Here is a 6000-nt window from a genome sequence, read left to right as displayed (position 1 = left end):
ATGAAAAGGCAGCAGCAGCAGAATGCTTAGAGAGTGAGGAAGGGGGTGATAGAGACCCCATCAGGACAGGGCCACAATGAACCTGAGTGTCCTCTGCTATAGACATTCTCTCATACACACAAGCATGTACACACACAATGTAATTTATCCTAAAAGCTACAGTATCTCTTCTCTGCTTTACTTATCTTTGATCAAATTGTCTGAGTATTAATTGGGTGTATACAGTATGTGAGTAACATCAACTTTAATCAGCCACAGAGCTAATTAGTTACCTATGGCCCAGAGACCTCAGATACAAATCCAGTTAGCACCGATCACATCTGTTTTATAGGGGGCGATGACATGACGGATTGTGTGTTTGTTGTGCTTGATGCAAACATCACTCCTGGCCTGTCTACGTAGTAGGCTCAAAGTCAGGACAAGTTCAGAAAAGGGGGAATAGATTCAGGTTAACACAGCCTCTGCTACAAAAGTAGTCCTTGGGGCAATGTAATTCTGCTCTGCATGAAGCAGCGTAAAACACTGATCTAGTGTGTGAAAGGGGGAAGAATAAAAGTGTTACCCCTTTTGTTATCTTAATGAGTCCTGAGTCAGAGTGACTGTGCAACACCCTAAAGCATCCTCCTGACTCTGCAGGTCTGTCGTGTCCTGTGTCACTAACTTCTGAGAACTCTAGCAGCTTGAGCAAACTGTTCCTCCCGTTCAGGAAATGGACAAGCTGCGCAAACATCACCCATTTCCCCACAGCAACAACAGCCCTGAAGCAAGGAGTGCCATTTATAAGAGGAGACCTACTCAAGGTCCTGAGAAACAGGTGATGGGTGGAGGGAGGTCACAGAAGACAGATGCCACTGTGGTCGAAACAGAGAGAGCAAGTGTGAAAGAGAGAGAAAAAAGAGAGTGGATAGCATGACCTCTGCATGTTTCCGGTGGAGTAATTTCTCAGAAGCACTCCTATTCTTATTTCACCATATGACCTCCTCACTTAGCCCCACCCACTCTTCCATATATACACAGAGTGTACAAAACATTAGTAACACCTTCTTAATAGTGAGTTTTACCCCCTTTTGCACTCAGAACAGCCTCAATTCATCGGGGCATGGTCTCCACAAGGTGTTGAAAGCGTTCCACAGGGATGCTGGCCCATGTTGACTCCAATGATTCTCACAGTTGTCTCACAGTTGTGTCAAGTTGGCTGGATGTCCTTTGGGTGGTGGACCATTCTTGATACACACGGGAAACTGTTGAGAGTGAAAAACCCAGCAGAGTTGCAGTTCTTGACACACTCAAACAGGTGCGCCTGACACCTACTACAGTACCGTAAACTGTTCATAGACACTTACATTTTGGCACACATGCATGTATCAAATGTCTTAAAAATCCTTCTTTAACCTGTCTCCTCTCATCTACACTGATTGAAGTGGATTTAACAAGTGACATCAATAAGGGATCATAGCTTTCACTTGGATTCAACTGGTAAGTCTATGTCATGGAAAGAGCAAGTGTTCCTATTAGTTTGTGTACTCAGTGTATTTGAGTATAGAAAATGCATATGATCTGTGTATTCCTAACAATTACTTTTACATACAGTACCAGTCAAAAGTTTGGACACCTACTCACTCAAGGGTTTTTCTTTATTTTTCCTACATTGTAGAATAAATTATGAAATAACATATGGAATCATGTAGTAACCAAAAAAAGTGTTAAACAAATCCAAATATATTTGAGATTCTTCAAAGTAGCCACACTTTGCCTTGATGACAGCTTTCCACACTCTTGGCATTCTCTCAACCAGCTTCATGAGGTAGTCACCTAAAAGTTAATTTGTGGAATTTCTTTCCTTCTTAATGAGTTTGAGCCAATCAGTTGTGTTGTGACAAGGTAGGGGGGATATACAGAAGATGGTGTTTTTCCAAAATACGGCTAAGTCCATATAATGGCAATAACAGCTCAAATAAGCAACGAGAAACATCAGTCCATCATTACGTTAAGACATGAAGGTCAGTCAATACGGAAAATGTCAAGTTTCATCAAGTGCAGTCGCAAAAACCATGAAGCACTATGATGAAACTGGCTCTCATGAGGACCGCCACAGGAAAGGAAGACCCAGAGTTACCTCTGCTGCAGAGGATATGTTCATTAAAGTTACCAGCTTTACAAATTGGCAAATTAACTGCACCTCAGATTGCAGCCCAAATAAATGCTTCACAGAGTTCCAAGTAACAGAAACATCTCAACCATCAACTGTTCAGAATCAGACCTTCATGGTCGAATTGCTGCAAATAACCCACTACTAAAAGGACACCAATAAGAAGAAGACTGGCTTGTTCCAAGAAACACGAGCAATGGACATTAGACCGGTGGAAATCTGTGTTTTGGTCTGATGAGTCCAAATTTGAGATTTTTGGTTCCAACCGCCGTGTCTTTGTGGGACGCAGAGTAGGTGAGCGGATGATCTCCGCATGTGTGGTTCCCACCGTGAAGCCTTTAGGAGGTGTGGGGGTGCTTTGCTGGTGATTTATTATTTATTTAGAATTTAAGGCATGCTTAACCAGCATGGCTACCACAGAATTCTGCTCTCCCACCTGGTTTGCGTGGGGCTATCGTTTGTTTTTCAACAGGACAATGACCCAAGAAGGAGAGTGATGGAGTGCTGCATCAGATGACCTGGCTTCCACAATCACCCGACCTCAACCCTATTGAGATGGTTTGGGATGAATTGGACCACAGAGTGAAGAAAAAGCAGCAGTAACAAGTGCTCAGCATATGAGGTAACTGTTGAAAAAGCATTTCAGGTGAAGCTGGTTAAGAGAATGCCAAGAGTGTGCAAAGCTGTCATCAAGGCAAAGAGTGGCTACTTCGATGAATCTAAAATATATTATTTATTTATTTATTTTTATTTAACTCGGCAAGTCAGTTAAGAACAAATTCTTATTTACAATGACTGTCTACCAAAAGGCAAAAGACCTCCTGCAGGGACGGGTGCTGGGATTAAAATAAAAAATAAAAATATAGTACAAAACACACATAACGACAAGAGAGACAACACAACACTACATAAAGACAGAGCTAAGTCAACAACACATGACAACATAGCATGGTAGCAACACAACATGACAACAACATGGTAGCAACACATGGCAGCAGCACAAAACATGGTACAAACATTATTGGGCACAGACAACAGCACAAAGGGCAAGGTAGAGACAACAGTACATCAAGCAAAGCAGCCACAACTGTCAGTAAGAGTATCCATGACTGAGTCTTTGAATGAAGAGATTGAGATAAAACTGTCAGGTTTGAGTGTTTGTTGTAGCTCGTTCCAGTAACTAGCTGCAGTGAACTGAAAAGACGAGCAACCCAGGGATGTGTGAGATTTGGGGACCTTTAACATAATGTGACTGGCAGAACAGGTGTTGTAAGTGGAGGATGAGGGCTGCAGTAGATATCTCAGATAGGGGGAGTGAGGCCTAAGAGGGTTTTATAAATAAGCATCAACCAGTGGGTCTTGTGACGGGTATACAGAGATGACCAGTTTACAGAGGAGTATAGAGTGCAATGATGTGTCCTATAAGGAGCATTGGTGGCAAATCTGATGGCCAAACGGTAAAGAACATCTAGCCGCTCGAGAGTATCCTTACCTGCTGATCTATAAATTATGTCTCCGTAATCTAGCATGGGTAGGATGGTCATCTTAATCAGGGTTAGTTTGGCAGCTGGGGTGAAAGAGGAACCATTACGATAGTTTTAATGTCTTCACTATTATTCTACAATGTAGAAAATAGTAAAAATAAAGAAAAACCCTTGAATGAGTAGGTGTGTCCAAACTTTTGACTGTGCGTGTGTGTCTATCGATATCCCTCTGCGAGGGCATGTGATGTTGGATATGAGCGTGGCCCACCATACTGTTCATTCTCCAACATCCTGTTCCCATTACCTCTTGGATAAAAGTTTGAAACAGGCTCCTATCAACACGTTTGATGCTCTTCCAGGCAAATAAGAAATATGTTATTTCTCTTTCTCTGCCTCAGACAAACATATTTCTCCAGCATCAACCAGAGCCATGGAGTGATGCTAGAATAAAGAACAGGCCTAATGGATGGATGTGACATAACGCAGGCTTAATTCTTGGTACTGTGACAATCCTCATATTCTTCTGTCCTTTACCCTGTACTGACTGTGTGTGCTAAATCCTTAAGAGCATATTCGCACCCGTAACATAATAATAAAATACCCATCCAAATGAATCAGTTTAAGCTAGACATATCTGCTGTTTTTCCAGGTTTTTTTGCATGTCCACTGCATCTGCCTTTGTCAGCCTTTTGCACCTGTGGTGGAAAGTGTCAGAGATACAGCTCTGTTTGTCAGACAAGGAGACAGTCTTCTAAAACGCCAGTAGCCAACTAGCAACTAGCTACGACAAAGTTCTTCTGAAAGTAACCTGGTACTGCTTTAAAAGATAAGCTCACAGCCATACGTCATTTCTTTTAAATACTGGTTGACTTGACCAATACGGTTGCCTAATTATTTTAGGAGATTGAATTAATTATGTAGGCATTTGCTGTGTTGCTCCCAGAGGCCAATTCCATGAGATTCCATTCAAAAAGGGTTGATTCTGTACTGGGTATTTCTCCTCTCTCTCTCTGGCTCTCTTTCTTTCTATAGCAGACAATCTTTGATGAATGGGTTGTTAAAGTAACATTAGTCAGTGTTTGTGTGTGTCTCCAACATGAAACAGTGCAAATATTTCAGAGGAGTAATTCTTGGCTGCGCTCATGGACAGAAATGTGCAATGGCGAGTCTTTGACTACATACTTTACAATCAAGGCCAAGGTCACTTGTAGGTCCCATCCACTCTGTGTACTACAGAATTGTGGTTTGATGGTGATCTGTTCAAAGGCTATTCTCCTGAGCGTGTATAACTAAGTAATTACTGATATGGACATTGTGTATATGGGGTCATTGTGAAGTCATGTTTGGTCTATTCAGTGGAGTCTGTATAAATCCATCATCAAAGATCGTAAGATGTAATGGACTCAGGCACATGGTGATCATTGACAATCCTGATTGCATCCACATAACAGGGCGTCCATTGGGTCTGAAGACCTTTACTCAGTGGTCATCAACAGCTACATAGAGAATGGAGTGGGCAGCACTCTAAAGGACGTGCTTCGGACCTTAGCCTTCTTCATCCTCCAGTATGGCAAAAATCAGTTCAACTGAAAGCCATAAACAGAACACACTTTCTGTGATCAGAAACTAAAAGAGCATGTCTGTCTCTTAATCCCTATTAGTGTAACACTGTAGATCCTGCTGCCTGACCTCTCGCTAACCCACTCCACTGTGGAGAGCAGAGCGAAAGATGGCCAGGTGTGTGTGTCGCTGTGTCCACCACACCATTGTAGCCAACTAATCCCTCGATCAGAGGGAGGTCTGTGGATGATGGATTTACCCCCTCTCATCATTCCATCCCTCCCTTCCTCTCTCCATCTTCAACTCCATCCAAAGCTATAATTTGGCTTTGATTATTAAATGGATTAAAAAAAGATACATGATAAAGGAGGGATGTGGTGAAGGATGGATTGAGGGTTATGGAGAGGGCAGGTAGAAGGACAGGGTGAGAGGCGAGAGGACAGGTTTTAAATCAGAGTGAGACCACGTCACAGCTTCCTGGAAGAGACCGCTCTCTTCTGTGGAAGACAGAGGTAGAAAAAGTGATTCTGTGTGAAACACCTGCTGTTTATCCCGCCACTGCTTATATATCGCCTTGTCTCTCCATTTATCCCGTTCTTACAGGATTGTGGGGCCCCAGCACAGAAGATTTCCATAACACAGTTTGATATAACTTATTTTTCAGCATGGACTTGAATAACTGTTAGTCATATATTGAAGTATAGTATGTTCATACATGTTCTCAAACTGAATTACTAGACCCAACAATCCTACACTGAACACAAATCTTGACAAAGTATTTGTATTGTTCCTTGTTGTGATTAATGA

This window comes from Oncorhynchus tshawytscha, linkage group LG03, assembly GCF_018296145.1.
Source record: "Oncorhynchus tshawytscha isolate Ot180627B linkage group LG03, Otsh_v2.0, whole genome shotgun sequence".
NCBI lineage: Eukaryota > Metazoa > Chordata > Actinopteri > Salmoniformes > Salmonidae > Oncorhynchus > Oncorhynchus tshawytscha.
The sequence above is the reverse complement of the archived record's forward strand: the minus strand, read 5'-3'. Positions refer to the sequence as shown.